Source organism: Grampus griseus, assembly GCF_964374135.1.
Source record: "Grampus griseus genome assembly, chromosome: 9".
Classification (NCBI taxonomy): Eukaryota; Metazoa; Chordata; class Mammalia; order Artiodactyla; family Delphinidae; genus Grampus; species Grampus griseus.
In genome coordinates, this window is record NC_139003.1 from 35,141,490 (window position 1) to 35,161,122 (window position 19,633).

General features: G+C 34.7%; 1 protein-coding gene across 2 annotated transcripts in view; it reads right to left on the minus strand.

Annotated features, from left to right (window-relative positions):
• The window catches only part of FOXP2 (forkhead box P2), a 528,540-nt gene that overhangs the window by 451,829 nt on the left and 57,078 nt on the right, over positions 1-19,633 (minus strand). For both annotated transcript variants that reach the window (XM_082662359.1, XM_082662358.1), the window contains exon 2: positions 11,248-11,389. The gene's annotated coding sequence lies outside the window, so the exon portion shown is untranslated. The remainder of the gene's footprint in view (positions 1-11,247; positions 11,390-19,633) is intronic.

A 19,633-nucleotide genomic window follows, 5' to 3' on the forward strand; every position in this document is an offset into this window, starting at 1 on the left:
AATGAAAATTGCTCCCTAGTGAGTTAGAAGGGATAAAGGGTACAAAGAACTGAGTAAAACAGGTAGTCACTGCAGTGGTCCAAGTGAACATTTTAAAACAGGGTAGTGTCAGTGGGATGTGGAGAAAGAAACACATTTTGATCAAATCTGGAGGTTGAATTAATGAGAGTAGGAGAGTGGACATGAGAGAAGAGAGATGTCCAGGTGGCCCAAAATTGGTGACCCGACATTTCTGACTTAGGCACCTGGGTATATAATGGTGCTTGCCATTCACTAAGACAGAAAACAGCATAAAAGAAGCATATTTCCTATCCTATTTTGATACGTGAGACAGGAGCTGGCAATGAGCTTATTTTAGATGGATTCCTGTGGGACATTTAAGTAGAGATATCAAGAAGACAGTTGTAAATGCAGATCTTGAACTCAGAGGAGGAATACGAGCTAGAGGTACAAAAGAGCGAGCCCCAACACTAAAAGTGGTAGTCAGAGCTTTGGAAGTAAGGGAGCTCATCTAGAATACTGTACATACAGAGCGAGAAGCTAAAGCTGGAGGAGGAAGACAGAACACAGGAAAAGACCTAAATTTATGAGGTGGGCAAAGAAAAGACTCATAAAGGAGACTTAGGAAGGAGAGTAAGCGGGAGGACACGCCACAGAGAGAACATGAGATGATAAAAGGAGGAAGCAGTCAGCAGTGTTAAAGACTTCACGGAAGGCGAGTGATGGAAACTGTCCTAAGATTTAGCAACGATAATAACATTGAGGGACTTCTGGTTAAGCATAGCAGTCTAAACACATGCAATTACATCCAGTGCTTTGCAAAATACTAGTACAGTGGCAATACAAGAATAAAAAGTTATGAATCCATGAAAAAGATCATAGCCGAAGGGGTGACACCCAACAAGACATGACAACACATCTCTGTATGCACTACATGGTCTAACACAGATCCTCAAAGAAAGTTGTTGAAGGAATCAATCAGTACTTTACTCAATCATTCAATCCTCATCTTGTAGAAAAGGAAACTGTTCCGGGAGTCAAAAAATGCAGAGGAGAAATTATACATGAGTTACACCCCAGGAAAAATTCTCAGAGCTGATGAAAATGTCCCTGTCTCCCTCTGAGTGAACTTAAACTAGATATATTTACATTTGTAGATTTTTTAAGGTAGATAAGAATCTACTGTAATACAGCATAGTTTTTTGGTTTGCTCTTTTTTTTTTCTTAACTCAAAGGTTCTGCTTGAAGAAAACGATCTTATTAATTAAGCCAAATATAGTTCCTCTGAGTTAAAAAAAAAAAAGAGTAAACAAAAAACTAAGCTGTATTACAGTAGGGTCATTGTCATCAGTTTTGAGAATTTTTTCTGGTGTGTAACTCCTGTTACACATCAGGATGTTAACTGATCAGCCATTATAATTCATATTCATTTCATTTCAACATGGTATTCCAAAGGATTACACTTCAAGGCAAAAGACTAACATTCACCTTGTATCACAGCATAAAGAGGCAATGTCCTTTTCTGAGAGAGAACATCAAAATCAATTCATTCACCAAATACGTATTAAGTGTGGACTGTGTACCAGTACTATTCTGGGCAGTGGGGACATAGGGTTGAATGAGGCATAAAGATGTTTATACAACACTGTATGGAAAGGATAAGAGGGGGAAATAGGATGGTACCTTATGACACTGATTCTTAAAATCTAGTGGAAAACAAAAATTATTATTTTCAGTATTTCCATATAAACATCATATCTATTAGCATTCATCTCTATAATGAAACTATTGAGAAATTATACCACCTCAAATCATGATCTATATAAATCCAAATATAACTAGATTTAAAATAACAAAAACAAATTCAATCTCAGATCACTTTAACCATAAGAAAACAGGAACACAATAGAAATACTATTTTAAAACTGCACAACAAAGCCAAAATTGTCTTTTGCACAAGCCTTCTAAGAACCAGTTAAGTGTAAAGGATTTTGAAAAATTAAGAAGTTGGCAATAATTGAGGACTCAGTTAAAATTTACTGGTACAAGTTTGCTCTGAAAAATCAACCTGAAATTTTGAGTTGATATTTGGTTTGCTAATTCAAAACACACTTGGTGGAGAGATACCCACAATGAAGAAGAAGGGGAGAGAGAGTGACTGAAACAGATTCTGTGTAGCAAAATGCATTTCTCATCTGAAGAGAGAAACTAGGGGTTGACTAGATCAAGACTAATTAAGGATCCTGTTTCTGACTTACTTCACTCTGTATGACAGACTCTAGGTCCATCCACCTCACTACAAATAACTCAATTTCGTTTCTTTTTATGGCTGAGTAATATTCCACTGTATATGTGTGCCACATCTTCTTTATCCATTCATCTGTCGATGGACACTTAGGTTGCTTCCATGTCCTGGCGATTGTAAACAGTGCTGCAATGAACATTGTGGTACATGACTCTTTTTGAATTACGGTTTTCTCAGGGTATATGCCCAGTAGTGGGATTGCTGGTAGAGGGGTGGGATAGGGAGGGTGAGAGGGAGGGAGACGCAAGAGGGAAGAAATATGGGGATATATGTATAGCTGATTCACTCTGTTATAAAGCAGACACTAACACACCATTGTAAAGCAATTATACTCCAATAAAGACGTTAAAACAAAATACTTCCTGGGGGTGGGGGGGAAAGTATCCTGGAAGGGGGAAAGGGCAATGAGAGAAATGGAGATTATTTTTTAAAGTAATGGTAACAAACTAATTACATTCCTTCTTTGAGACAAATGCTGACCCACCTCACTGATAGGGTCAAACCTAAGAATTGAGATTAAAAGTCTTGCTTTGGTCACCCTACCAACACTAACTATTCTTACGTCGAACAGAAAAGATAGATACCTTCGTATTACTGACTAAAAACTATAAAATAAAAGTACATGCCATTTTCATAAAACTCAGTGGGAGCTGGCAAAGCAAATGTTGGCTCCCCTTCACCATTTTGCTTAGGATCAAATCTCCAATAAGAATGTCACGAAGGTATAAGTCTATTAATCAAATCATATAAACTTTCCAAACCATCTCCATATATAATGTCCCTGGGTGATCGAAAATCAAGATCAAATATATGCAATGACTCTGTTATGCAGGGAAAAACAGACTTTAGTAAAGAAAGAAATTTCAAAGATTGGAAGAAGCTACCTTAAATGGATCGTGGGAGAATTCACATGAATTGTAAGGACTCTAGAATAAGCATTGTACAGCAATATAATGATGAGTAATCCAACAGTGAAAACAATAATAATGGAAGCTTTACATAATCTATATGCCAGGAGCTGTGCAGGCTGTTTCATCTCTCCCCACTAAATTTTCCCCAAATCATCTGGTACTAAGCTTTATATAATGCCTTTAAAAAAGCAACATTTATACTCTGTACTTGACGAGCATGATTTATAATAAAACAAAAATTACCACTTTGTGATATAACCCCATTAGAGAGACATTTAGCAATATATTATAAAAATAAACATGTAGTATTCTAAAACTCAGACACTCTACTACAAGTTATAACTTTAGAAAAACTCTCAAACATGCACACAAAAAGATATATACAGATATGCTCACTGCTATTAGTGTGTGGAATAGTAAAAAATGGAAAACAGCCAAATTGTTCATTTACCGAGGAAGGAATTTTAAAATAACTGTGCTTTATTCAAACCATGGAATGTTACAGAGCAATTAAAACCTAATAATTACCCACAACAATGGCAAAATGAAAAAAGACAATCTCAGTTTTGGAAAGATGTGGAACAACTTGAACTCACATGCATTGATGGTGGGACGGTCAACTGGGATAACCACTTTAGAAGACTGCTTGGCAATGTCTACTAATGTTGACACTGACACTAATTACAGATAAGCTAGGATACAGACACTAAGCTGATACAATGATGTAGATATCTTATCATACAAAATTTCTCTTCCTAGCTATACAGATATGCATAATATGTAACGGATATGCACAAGAATCTTCAGAGTGGTATTACGCCTAATAGTCAAAACAAGAAAACAACACAAATGTCCCAAAACCGAATGGAAATAAACAGTGGTATATTCATGTAATGGAATACTAGCTAGCACTCACGATAGACATTTAATTACACACAATAACATGGAGGAAGCATGTAAACCTAATAGTAAGAAACAGAAGCCAGATACACACAAAAGACTATGTACTAAATGATTCCATTTATATAAAGTTCAAAAACACAAAACTAATCTATGTTGTTAGAGGTCAGAATATGGTTTCCCCAGTGGGGGGTGGGGAGAGACAGTAACTAAAAGGTGGAAAAAGGGTGGGAAGGCTTCTGAAGCACTGGTAGCATGCTACTTCTTGAGCTGGGTACTGATTACACAGATGTGTTCATTCTGTGAAAATTCATCAAGATGTACAAATATAATTTTAGCAGTTTTCAGTATACAACTGCAAAACTCATAAATGTACAATATATACTTAATAAAAGCTTACTTAAAAAAAAAACCTAAGAAATCAGACCTGTATGTATCACCATGGATAAGTCCCCTAAACATAATTTTTGAAAGCAAAAATTTTTCAGAAGGGCAAATTTAATATGATGTCACTCACATAAATTTTAAAATCACATAAAAAGTGTAAGAATACAGATAAAAACCAACTTCAGTATAGTAAATACCTCTAGAGAGAGAAAAAGGAACAGGATGAGAGCACACAGCTTTTGCTACATTCATGGTATTGTATTTCTTAAAAAGAGAGAGATCTGAATATAACAAAATATTCACGTATGTCAAATTTGAATATGTGAGTGCCTATTGTGTTATCTTCTGTATATCTACAATATTTTAAAATAAAAATCTTAAAGAAAGCTATGACTTTGTATTCTAGAATGAAGAGAATCTTTAAAATATTTTTCAGTGAAAAACATTCTTAACCATTTGCCCAGCTCAGCTGATTAACAAATGCTTTTATATATAGCTTAAGTATCTGAGATGGCTGATGGGTGTTTATTTTAGGTAAAATGTTTACTAAAATACACTCTATATATAGAAAAACAGTACACTCTTATTTGCAAAAAGATAATTTGGGCCTTTTAAGCTGTACAGTAATAAAAATCATTCAACATTTGAGAGAGTTCAGCAGAAATGGTCTTTAGGAGAAAATATACCTTCAAACTAATTCTTTAAAACCCAAGGCAACTTTGTTGCTCCTTTATGCATTCCACTGGGCTATAATCAAAATGAAGTATTTAAGTAATAATGGTTGCATGGGTAGAATCATCAACTCCACAAAACTAGATCATCGAGACACCCACTAAAAAGAGTTATTCATCCCAGGAATACTCAGTCCCTTTTCCCAGATATCACTTTGCGTCATTAACTTGGAAGTGGACTCAGTGGTTAGCTAACTGGTCCTTCAAATGGATTTGGAGGTTACCATCCATTTTGTGTTTAATAAGAAGTTTTGTCTTTACTGTCTTGTCTTAAAATCGAAGAGGTATAGGGAATAAATAGAGACACATAAATGGGTAGAGAGAGAAAAAGACAGAAACACAGAGATAAATACACATACATGTATATATAAACACATACATATATGCAAACATACACACACTTATGTGTACACACACATTTCTACATACATAGGTAGGGCAAGAGAGACTACTACCATTAAGTGTCTACTCTGTGTCAGGTATTTTTAAGTTTGATCTTTTAATCTTCACAAAACCCTATAAGAAAGTTATTATTATTTTTTGCACATGCAAAACTTACCCAAGATCATTATAAAAAGAATACGTGGCAGAGCAAACCCGGGTCTGTCAAATGCAAAAATGAGCCTCTTTCCTCCATAGTATGCTTAAAATAAGTTTTAGGTCGATTGTAAGTATTGCTTTGTATCACTTTAACATAGAAAAAAATTCATTTTGGCACTATGAAGAAACATAGCTGGTTTTTAAAACAAAATCTGATTTTATTCCCAAAATTTCAATATGGCAAAGGAAAAGTTGCTACAAAGATAATTCTTAGTTGAATATGTTCAAAATTTAATTCCCTGGTAATCTGGGTTTTGGCCAAGACAAATCAAAATCATAGATATTTTACAAATGCCAAGTTTTCAGAGAAACAAAAAAAATGTAATAGCAACAGATGCATTCTCCATAGACATTTGTGTTGAGCCTAGCTATATCCAGAGTCTGAAGAAAAGGGGGATCTTTAAATTTCATTTTAATGAATAATAAATTCCTGATTTCTGTTCATGTCAACCAGTTAAATAAGATCATATTCACTCCTTGGAAAATTAGATGGTAGAATATACTGAGAAAGAAAAAAGAAAATAAGGAGGAAAAAGAGGATGGGAGGGAGAAAAAAGAAAAGCGAGAAAAATTTTAAAGAGACTAGAAAGAAAACTATATCTGGTACTCCTTGAACTAAAACTATATTTGAAAATTTCTATTCAAAGAAAGAATACATAGTGCATTTGTTTTTCATTTCTTTTACAATATACTAATATTAACATCAACAAATTAAAGTCCCACTTGTGTAAGAGCAAGTGTGTCTGAGGATGACGGACCATTGCATAAAATGCATTAAAATTTAAGGAAAGAAGCTACAAACAACTCAGTAAAGATCAGTAGTTCATTACTATAGAATGGGTTTTGGTTATACTGTAAAACAAATATCCATTTTTAAATTCAAAATTGAAATATCTATCTTAAGACAAGTTTATACTACATAAATAAATTGTCATTAAAAGTTACTAAACATATGCAAGCAGAGGTTCCCCTCTATGGATCTTAGCACTTTCTCCAAGTAAAACACACTACTTTATAATATCACAAAATATTGATTTTAAGACCCTACCTTTTAAAAAAATTTTGAATATTCAGAGTAGACAGATCAAATATGAAATTATCTCACCTTTTCTCAGAACTCTACTTAACAGAATCATTGAGATTGCTTTTTTAATTCTTTTTTTCAGTTATATTAGACATGCAGGAACATATCTAAAATAAAGCCTTAATTTTTTAGAGCAGTTTTACTTTTACAGGAAAATTGAACAGGAAGTACAGAGTTCCCATATATATCTTCTTCCCCATTCGCAATAGACATAAAGTTTCTACTGTTATTAACATTTGGATGACTGTGGTACATTTGCTACAACTGATGAACCATATTAAAACATAGTTATGAATTAAAGTCTAGAGTTCCCATTACGGTTTATTGTTTGTGTTGTATAGTTCTACAGTTGTACAGCTGGCAAGTACATAATGCTATGTATCCACCATTAAAGTACCATACAGAATAGTTTCACCACCCTAAAGATCCCCTGTGCTCTGCCTATTCGTCCTTCCCTCTCCTCAACCCCTGGCAACCACTGAGCTTTTTACTGTCTCCATAGTTTTGCCTTTTCCAGAATGTCATATAGTTGGAATCACAGGATGTAGCCTTTTCAAATGACTTCATTCACTCAGTGATATTCATTTAAGGTTCCTCCATGTCTTTTTGTAGCTTAATAGGTCATTTCTTTTCATCAACTGAATAACAGTCAATTGTATAACTATATCACAGTTTGTTTTTCCATTTATCTATTGAAGGGCATCCTGGTTGCTTCCAAGTCTTGGCAATTATGCATAAAGCTTATATAAACATTCTTGTGCAAATTTTTCATAGACATAAGTTTTCAACTCATCTGGGTAACTACCCAGGAATGCAATTACTAGGTTGTATAATAGTGAATACTGTATGCATGTTTAGCTTCATAATAAACTGCCAAACTATTTTCCAAAGAAGCTATATCCATTCCACCACCAGTGAATCACAGTCCTTGCTGCTTGCTCCACATCCTTGGCAGCATTTGGTGTTGTCAGTGTTGTGAATTTTAGCCATTCTAATAGGTGTGTAGTGGTATCTTTTTTTTTTTTTTTGCGGTACGCGGGCCTCTCACTGTTGCGGCCTCTCCCATTGCGGAGCACAGGCTCCGGACACGCAGGCTCAGCGGCCATGGCTCACGGGCCCAGCCGCTCCGCGACATGTGGGATCTTCCCGGACCGGGACACGAACCCGTGTCCCCTGCATCGGCAGGCGGACTCGCAACCACTGCGCCACCAGGGAAGCCCGTGTAGTGGTATCTTGTTGTTTTAATTTGCAATTCCCTTATGAAATAAATACCAAGCATCTTTTCATAAGCTTATTTGCCATCTGTATATCTTCTTTGGCGAGATCCATTTCTTATAGTTGAGTTCTTTGTATATTTTGGATACAACTCCTTTATCAGATATGTGTTTTACAAACACTTTCTTCCAGTCTGACTTATCTTTTCATTTTCTTGTGTCTTTCTCAGAATAGAAGTTTTTCATTTTAATAAAGTGCAACTTATCCAACTTATCAATTTTTTCTTTCATGGATTGTGCTTTTGGTGTTTTATCTAAAAAATCAACTTCTAGATTTTCTCCTATGTTACCTTCCAGCTGTTTTATAGTTTTACATTTTACACTTAGCTCTATGATTCATTTTTAATTCATTTTTGTAAAAAGTAGAAATTTTGTGTCTAAATTTTTTTTTTTGCATATGGATGTCCAGTTAGCTGTTCCAGTGCCACTTTTTGAAGTCACTGTCATTTTTCAACTGAGCTGTCTTCACTCCTTTGTCAAAGATCAGTTGCCTATGCTTGTGTGGGTCTATTTCCAGATTCTCTATTCTGTTACAAAGATCTGTCTATTATTTCATCAATATCATACTGTCTTGATTACTGTAACTTTAAAAAATGTCTTGAAGTCAGGTAGTGTCAGTCTTCTGACATTGTTCTTCTTCATCAATATTGTGTTGTCTATTCTGGGTCTTTTGCCTTTCCATATAAACTTAAGATCAGTTTATCAATATTCACAAAATAACTTACAGGGATTTGATCAGGATTTTGTTGAATCTATAATCTTCAAGTTAAGAAGACCTGACATCATAACCATATTTGAGTACGCCTAGCCAAGAACATGGACTATCTCTCCATTTATTTAGATCTTTGATTTTCTTTCATCAGAATTTTGTAGTTTTCCTAATATTGTTGTTGTACATATTTTGTTAAAGTTATTCCTGTGTTTCTTTTTTTGATGCTAATACAATGGTATTGTATTTTTAATTTCAAAATTCCAGTTGTTCATTGTTCACACATAGGAAAGCAATTGATTTCTGTATATTAATCTTGTTTTCTGCTACCCTGCTATAATTGTTTATTAATTCCAGGAGCTTTCCTTGGTTGATTCTTTTGGATTTTCTACATAGACAATCATGTCATCTGCAAATAGACAATTGCATTTCTTGCTTCCCAATCTGTATGCCTTTTATTTCCCTTTCTTATCTTACTACCTTGGCTAGGATTTCCAGTATGATACTGAATAGGATTGTTAAGAGGGGACATTCTACTTTGCTCCTGATCTTAGTAGAGAAGCACGTAATTTCTCATTGATGGTTTTTCATAAAGCAAATATCCATGCAACCACCAGCCTAGTGAATAAACAAAATGTTGCTGATAGGCCAGAAGCTCCTGGAACCTCCACCCCAATTTCTACCACCTATATACAACTTAACCATTATCTTTAGTTTTGTTGTAATCGCTTCTTGCATCCCTAAACACTAAAGTCTAGTTTTGGAACTTCATATAAAATAAATCATACAGTATTATTCTTTTGGGTCTAGGTGTTTTTTATCAACATTATGCTTAGGAGATTCGACCATGTCATTGTTGCCATACTTTATCCAATTTCATTGCTGTAGAGCAGAAGATGAGAAAATTTTTTCTGTGAATGACAATATTTTCCAATTTGTCATCAAACTCAAACCAGTAAATGAGAGTTCACTACTGACCTATCAAATTTAAATAACTCTTTAAAGTTTCATCACACTTCTCAATAATAAAAATTAATGTTTTAAGTGAAAAGCAACTGTTTCATGTCATGAAAGCAATACTAATGTCTGTAGTCTTTCTCCAAGTTGTCTATTCTAGTTCAATGATGGAAAAATTTTGAACTGAACTGCTAAAACCAAAAAAGTTTCTTTTTTATGCATAGTTTCTGCTAAATTCAAGATTCCTAACTCACAATTATAGATTGTCAGGAATGGCAACAGTGTTTCCTGGCTCTATCAGATGTTCCAACCAACAAGATTAAACATGAACCTAGTAATTTTGAAGAATTCTCACTGTAGACTACTTTGACAGCTTTGTCAGATACTATGTGATTAAGAATATCACATTCAAAACCTGTAAAGGTTCATATTTCAGTTCTGGAAATAATTGGGAGAATGTATGATTTGGTTTTATTCAACTCTAATAAGCATTCATTTTCTATTGCATAATTTGGACCTTTTAAAACCAAAACAATACTCTATCACTGAGTTCTTTCACTGATGAATGAAAAGTGTTATCAATTATAAGCAAAAGTCAAATTTCTGGCAGTTAAGCCATTACCTCACATATCAAGTGCCTTATCACAAGGATGATGCACGAGGTAACTTTCCAGATAAAGGTAGTGATGATAAGAAATTTCTTCCCAAATAATTTTCCTAAAACAAGCGTTGCCTTTAGTCATCATTCTTTCTACCAGTTTCTGAACAGCAACTGAATTCTATGTTTCTATAAAATCATTAACAGACATCTTTTAAGTTCTTCCTGACAAAATAGGAAATCAGTCTTTCCAATACACTGAGCTGACAGAAGTTATATATATTTTATAGTAGATTATGGATACAAATTCAGTCTAATTCATTTTCACCATGCAAAGTGAAAAAAGGACTTAACGTCTCTCTTACTGGAAGGTGTACTTAAATAGATATGTTAAGATAGCCTTATTCTCAGATATGAAGAAATATAAAAGAAAAAGAGAATCAAAGTTTAGCGCATAAAGGGATTATGACGGCACAATTGCACATGTTAAATCAAATGAAGTTACCTTCTTTTCATCAGAATACTCTCAAAATTCTTAACAGTTCTCTGCCAGAAGGTAAAATTAAAACTAATCCATTTTGCATTAAATGTTATTATTGTACGGCATCACCCTACGTTATTAGTTAGAAAATGTTAACACAAATAGAAATTTAAGTTACCTACCAAAACACCCATATATTTTGTAGAGAAAAAAAATCCAAAGAATATTGTCATCGCATAGTTTTCTATTACTAACACCTGAATAGCCACAAAAACTGAGAGATGGAAAATATAGAGTGCAGATGACTTACATATGGAGGGTTAGACTTTAATTCTCTCTCCCAGGACTGAGGAGTTTTATTCTTTGTGCTTACAATGCTCCTTTCTCCAGGGTATTCTTCTTCCAGAATAGGTCAGGACAAAGCTTCAACAGACTTCTATTATTTGTTTGATCTAGGGGGAAATTATACTTTTAATCAATTATTACAAAATGCATCAAACTTTTTTCTCACTGTGCTGGGGGTGGCGGTTTCTCATTATTTTCTCTTGGATCTGAGGTGAACAGAGAAAATAGGAATTGCCATTGTTGCATATTACAATAAATAAATCAAGTAGTTTAAATTAACACCACTAAAAGAAACCCACATCTATCTTCTTTTTCATTTTTATGGCTAAGCAGCACAGCAAGAGAAAATTAATATTCAAAATCCAAATGACTACAAAAGCCTACTCAAATGTATTTTTAAAAGACTTTAACATAATTTTGCAAATCCATGAGTTTGAATGGACTGGCAGAGATGATTAGGTATCAAATATTTTTACTCATTCATTTTAATGTCTTAGGGCTAAAGAATTACAGGATGATTAGAAAAGTGTAAAGGGAAATCCATTTAAAAAATTTTTAATGGAATAATAAAAAAGATGATTTCAAGAGCATGAGACAGACCAGAAACAGATAGCAAAGGGCCTGTAGGCAGGGCAAGAAATCTAGAGTAAGAATTTTGGAGATGGTACAAAGGTTGGGAACTGCTATTCAAACAGAGCATGTTGGTCAAATTAAAGCATATAACAGGAGTACATTTTTAATATGGTTTGATGTTAACTCTCTAAGAAATCTATAAATGTAAAAATGCAACACATCCTACCTTCACAAGAACACAGAAACATAATACATGATTATTTGATCTTTGGTGGTATGAACATTCATAACTTTAAAGGAGTTAATTGTATTCTACAAACTTCATCAAATTGTAGTTTTCTAATAACGGATATTTTCTGCCTCATTAAAATGAAATATCAAGATAAATGTCTTCAACTTGTGCCATACCCTGGATCACACTCTCTTGCCTTATCTTTAAGTCATTCATATTGCTTTCCAAGTCATTCATATTGCTTTCCATTAAATAATAAATTAGAATGTAGGGGGAACATTTAGAGAAATTTGGAAATAAAATACAGATGGGGGAAATGTGTCTGTTAGCATTTTAAAGCCAGTTTTCGTTCAGAAATTTAAAACTATTACACTTGTGATTACTATTCCAAAAAAACTATAGTGGCAATATAGTAAACAAATGAAGCCAATTAATAGCTGTATCGGAATAGCTAAATACAAAAACCAAAACGTACGTGGGCAGAAGAATGTCTCTTTAAGCCATCCATCTGGTCACAAACTGATACTTACGTGAGCCCCTTCTGATTTTAATCAGAGTCGGGGTACTTGTAAGTATCTACCTGGAACACCACAAAATTATTTCAAAGTGAAACGAACAGAAATTTGACTATCAAAAATTAAAGCTATTGAAGGAGAAAACTCCTTCAAGACTAGATTTTAGGATTACAGAAAACTGGTATATTTTCTTTTAGAAAGATACAACTAATCTTGGCCTAACTTAATAGTCTTACTACTAAAACTTATTAACATGCATTCTATCTGAATATTTCCATATGGCTTTTCAAACATAGGTAGTTCTACCTTAGTTTCAAGAACACAGAAATGATTTTGCTATATTTTGGATCAGTGCAGATCAATGCACATTCCTTTAGGGAAGCCTTTTGAACTGACAAAGGGTGAATGATTGACATCAGTAACAAATACTTTTTGTTGTCCTGGACTGACATGTCATTTATAGCAATACCTATGCTAATTAATGCCATACATATCTACCAGATGTGTCAGAGAAATATGCCAGACCCTTCACAGAATATTCCGTTTGAGTGCGGCTAAAATTACATTATAGATATGGAAATGCATCCCTTTGTGATAAAGAACTGATCGCTCTCTCTCTCTCTCCCTCCCCCCATGTATCACACACACACATATATACATATACATAGAATATACTTTCTGTGATAGGGAAAAACCCACTTACATGTACAATTAGCTATACCTTGTCTATTCCATTGGTAAAACTTTTTACAAAGAGCAAACTCTACCTTGCCATGTTCAAATACACTATAATCTTAAGCTTAAAAAATACAGAACATAATGTACTAAAATACTAGTCAGGGTCTTCAGAAACTACACTATCATCATGACACTTTACATTGAAGTGTGTTCCCAGATTCTCTCAACTCCACTGGTAGACTGTTAACAATGGGAACTATGCGTTAATCATCTTCATCTCCCCATTCCCTAGGACACAGTTTGGTATATAGTGGGTACCAGCTTTTTTTAAAAAAAATAGAGTTAGGGTCAGTAAAAACATCAAAATTATGTATCACATTTTTGTCAGTGAATTCAGTATATACAAAGAAATAATTGTTAGTGTTGGCAACTGAAACCCTTACTCATTAAATCAAATAAACTCGTAAAGAACTCATCTCAGTGTCTGGTACAGAGCTAGCACTCAAAAAACTGTGAACTATATAATCAGATTGAACATTCATCCTGCATTGCCTGGAATAGATGGGGTTCGTACTTACTGCAATTATTAACAGCTACCACTTTTCTTCTCAAAAGTGTCCCAGTTTAGATGGCAACTTTATTCCTCCAAAGTATCATTAATTTATTATAATTCATTTATATGATTATTTCTTTTTATCAACAAGTTATTCTTTTTCTTGTTTTCTATGATGCTGTTACATGACAAAACTATTTTATTGGGATTGGGATGAACAACATTCCATTCTTTTAACATCAGTACATTCACAGAGAAGGTCAAGGGTTTATTAAATCCTCACATCCTTTTTTTTTGCGGTACGCAGGCCTCTCACTGCTGTGGCCTCTCCCATTGCGGAGCACAGGGTCCGGACGCGCAGGCTCAGTGGCCATGGCTCACGGGCCCAGCCGCTCCGCCGCATGTGGGATCTTCCCGGACCAGGGCACGAACCCATGTCCCCTGCATCGGCAGGCGGACTCTCAACCACTGCGCCACCAGGGAAGCCCTCACATCCTTGAAGCTAAACATTTCATCATCAACAAAGGAATTATCTCCTAGCTGACCAATCCAATGTGACTTCTTAATTCTTGGTTTGCTTAACTTTGCTAATTCATTTAGCTTAGTTTTCATTCTTTCCTTCATAAAACTCTACCTTTGGCCTACATGACACCCCTCTTTCTTGATTCCCCTCCTACCTCTGAGACCTCCTTTTTTCAGTGACTGCTAGTTCCTATTCTTACATGTATTTCCTCAATGTCAGTTTTCTCAAGACTTCATTCTAGTCCTCTTCTTTTCCTAATCTGCGCTCCAGTTCTTGCAATAACCACAATTTATTGCAAATGATTCCCAGGTGTGTATATCCAGTCCACACCTCTCTCCTGACCTGCAGATCGAAAGTTCCTACTGAATATACAATCTCCTATCTGTCCCCACTTCCTCCAGTCTTAACTCCAAGACCAAGGAAGCAACCAACAGTTAAGGAGAAAGTGAAGTCCTGCAAGAATTCACAGGCAACGAAAGACAAGGCAGGGAAATCCAAACCCACTAGAGTGAGAGGCAACCTGTTCCTGGTATCTCATTTGTAATCCAAGCATGTTTCACTTATAAAAATTGTTGCATGTAGTGGATAGGTTTCAAGGCAAATATTACTAGAAAGAATAATATGATAAACGTCAAATGTATCATGAGGATCACAAAATAAAATACCCAAAGATAAAAGTGTAAAGCAGCTAGGCGCAAGATAAAAGAAAGTTGTAGGGTACTGTGGCAAAGTCTCTAAAGAGGTGTTTTTTAACCCCCATCAGATTACTGCATATGCTCCTGCATTTGCTCCACAGGAATGCAGTCTTAGCCCTGCCAAATGTGAGTTTTCAAGAGAAGTTAGAAAAGCTGTGCACGTGTGTGTGTGTGTGTGTGTGTGTGTGTGTGAGAGAGAGAGAGAGAGAGAGAGAAGAGAGAGAGGGAGAGACACAGAAACAAAGAGAGACAAATCCAATTTTTAAGATTTAGTAACAAATTTCATATTTTAAAAAATAATAAATATAATAATATTTGCAAGCTAAGGACATAAAGCACTCCTTTTTGACCTCAAGGTTAAATTGAAGGGCTAGCCTTTGACTTAAAAGCCATGTGTATATAACATGGCTTCTTAAGGAAAGTGTGGTCTGAGTTCTGAGCACCCAACACAATACAAAATCTTTTGTTATACAATCCATTTACATTTTGCGAAAAGCTTGCTATTTAATTGCATTGCCTAAAACATCCTATGAATGCAATTTTCCACCTTCTCTTTGGCTCAGCTCTTTATCCTCTACTGCCTCTTAAACATCTTCACTTGAATATTATGGTTCTGACCCTTCTTCAAATTAATCATGGTTTATATATCTTCAGAATTTTATCTCAAACCTTCTCTTTACTCAAGAACACTCAAGTTTTCTTAAATATATACCAAAATATTTATTTATTTATTGGATCTTCTAACAGGGAAAATTTTGTGTGCCTCTGGCTTTCCCTCCAGATTTACAGAAGAGAGAAATTTATCCAAGATCTCAGAGGGTGTGAGTGGCAGAGACGGAACTTGAGCTCACTTTCCTTTTGAAACCAATGCAAGCCAAATTTACCCAAAATTTAATTGATAGGTAAATATACACATATAATATTTAATTTCTCTAACTGTATTTGAAAATAACTAATTTCCGTTAAATAACATACACTATAATCAAAATTAGAAAATACCAATATTTGTGTATGTCACCTCAAAGTATGCTTATTACAACACTTTAACTTTCACATTAAACATATTTCACTTATGTATTATACATGTTTATAACTGCAGAGTCAAATGAGGATATCAGACTTCCAAAACTAATAATCATCCACTCTCAAAAGGGCACAACCAGTATCAGCATCACTAGGTTCACATTTAAAAGAGATCGACTCATTCTGTACACAATTTCTGAGTAGTTGATTGTATATTAGCTTACTTATGAAGTGGAAAAAATCTCAGAACAAACGAGCAGGCGACGGGGGAAAAAAAAACTACCTTATCTATATTGCCCTGACAATTGAGTTTGGACAACAGTATTTTCTAAATGTACCCTATTCAGGGCTGGATATGTAATTACCTTCAGTTCATAGTCTAGACATTAATGCTTTCATAGTATTTAAGACTCCTTGTAACATGCTTGCAGCTTTAAGTAAGCAAGGCTAAATCTTGACCAGATAAATTAGCAAAGAATGCAATAAAGGCTGCAATAAAAGAACTTTATCCTACAAACCTTCAAGTTGCTGCTAAATGAGATTTCTTTGAAATGCAGATCAGTTGGACTAGATTAGTGAATTTTAGCTCCTGTCAACATCATAACAAAATACAAATACAATTGTTCACTGGCCTTATCTCCATGCTTCCATCTGCTGCCTTGTTATTTACTTTCCTTGATTTACTATGCAGATCTAAATAAGGCACATCAAGGAGGGCTTACAACACAATGGCTTCTTAAGCTTTACATCAAGGTATTTGAAACTGAAGCCAGGAAAGGGCTGCCATCAAAGACATATCTCTAATGAACTTCCATATCAGAGAAGGTTTGGTATTTAATACTGCTGTGAAAAGAAAGAGCTACAAATCAGAATGGCCTATGAAAGAAAATGCCCACAAATCTTGATGAGATTAGCACCTCTGAGAATTAATATCCCAATAAAAATGATGTCTGGTACCTTGAAGAGTTAACTTCCAACCTTTGCAAATATAATGCACTGTGTCAAGAGCAGGGAAATCATTTGACAAGGTTAAAAGGTCAGGGAAGAATTTTTAATTTTTCTCCCAAAGCTAGAAAATTATATTTTTTATACCTGCTTATCATAAATCCATGTCAGAATAAACAAACTTCAACATAATTAACACAATTAACAAATTTATAACATTACTTTCTATGGTATACACATTCTGCACTATTTTTTCAAAAATGAAAATTAGGAACAACTTCACAGTAAAATATGTAATATAAAATGACAGCATGTAACATTTGTTCATCAATTCTAGTATTTCCTTTTTCTGCCCCACAGCCATCTATGGCAACACAGTAAAATCTTCAGTCATTTTGCAAATCTTGAGGTGCCATTTTTATTACATGCTGCTCACCTTTTAAAGAGACACAGTAAATAAGAATTTCTTTTCACCCTCTCTTCCTCCCTAATTGTGTTTTCCCACTTTTATTTATGTCACAGTTGAACAAGACAATAATTCACAAACATTAGTGAAAGTTTCCAGCAAACTCTACTTGCATTACTATTTGACAATTTCTTCCCCATAAGCAGTTAAGGTCCATAAACAAATGATAATTTTGTTTTTCCTAAAGAAAGCATTTCAATCATTTATGTCGTTCTATAGCAAGGGAAGATCCCACAAGCAAGTTCTGCTCCGTGGATCAATCAGCTCCAAACCAAAGTAGACATGTTGTCGACTCCAGTGCCTGGAAATCCTGCTGCGGGCTCACCAGATGATGAAAACCGAGGTATGCAGCAGGGGGGCCCCACGTGGCATTTGGTAGCTTCTGGGCATGTCAAACTTCACAACAACCCCACAGTCAATGACAGCAAACACCTTCCCTCTTCTTGCCTCCAAACATAAACTTGCCTCTCTACCCTCCCTCCGAATTACGGGCAGTCTTCCAGAAACAAAGCCCCAAACAGAAGAAACCTCCCATGACTACACAACAGAAATCACAGTTGTCTTTTTGCTGGATTTCATTTTATGTAGGCAATGTTCCAGACTTATTTACAACCACAAGAGACTGTTACCTCTTCTTGTTTAACACAATGACAAAACAACAGATTTACATATGCAAAAGGAGGTGCTGTAACAGGTTTGACTACTCTTGACCTAAAGCATGTAAAAGAGGTTTATCTGCAACAGCTGTCTCAAAGGTATTGGTGCTATGATGGGCAGTCAAAACTCCACCATCTGTAGAAGCGTGTGCTCAAAATGACAATATGAATTAAACAGTGATCAATAGGCCTTCCCTCATCTTTATCCATACATTGAAATCCCAAGATGTGTATATATTGGGCTATTTTACCTATCAGTCCTAGATAAGGAAAATAGAAATGTTGACATGCAAAAGTAATGTGTTCAATTGATCATTTCAGAACAGTTCTTTTCACCATGCTGACACACTGTGAGATGCCAGGTACTGAATTTTAATCACAGTATTATTTTAGAGCAAAATTTTCACAGGATTAATAATTCTAGTTGCTGTAATAATAACCTAAATAACTACTCTGTTGGAGTTCTACTACCGTAATTGTTTTCCTTAACTATTTTTACATTCAAGTTGTAATTTTAGATCTTAAAAATAATGAAATTGTAGGCATGGGTATCTTAATCTCTCTTACTTTAAGCTTCAATTTAGAGAGGCACATTTTTCTGACATTCTGAGATTACAATTTTCTTTAAGAGGCTACTTTTTCCCTTGCACACCAAGGTAAAGAACCCGAGTCTGAACATGACCCCTTACTGAACAGAATAACTTGTTTTTGAGTTATATTTGCAGAAGGTAGCACCATATGCCCCAAGCTCCAAGTTGGATGCTCTTTCTATGGTCTAATTTGCTTGTCAAAAGATGTTACAATCACAAACCTACAATGTCTAGATAAACTTAATATCGAATGGAAAAAAAAAATATTTTCCTCACTTTCTTTAGAAATAACAAATTAAGCTCAAATAAATGCAAAAGGTTTGTAAAGTTCAAGCAACCTCTGAATTATAAATAAAAGAACCTGGTGCCACATGATTGAAAAAAGAAAATCACACACACGTACATAAGTTTAAATTAATTATTAAGAACAAAAACCTCGTCTCCTTTTTGAAAGAACAGAAGCAGCATGAAGTGCACAATTTTCAAGCTGACTTAGAAATAAACTACTTTTTAAACAGAAGTTTCACAAAAGACATTTAAATCAAACCACAGTTCATTATAAAAATTAACCTTTCAAATTTGAGTGAAATACATCCACTTATTTTAAATGTTTTTGCAATTTCCATTGTACATCTTTGGAATTTTGTTTTAGCCTCCAAGAACCTTTAAACTCTGCTGCAATATTCTTTTGTTTGTTTGACTTGATTTTGTTTGTCTGTTTTTTCATAATGGAGAGATAGTATCATGGGAAGGAAGAAAGAAAGACTATATCTGCAGACAATTTGTTTCAATTTTTTCTTTTTTTTTTTCCTGTCTTGTTGCTTAAACACTAAAGAATTAAAATACCATTTAAAGAAAAAAGCAAGGGTATTCAGTGGCTGTTTCTCACAACCGAGATGAGA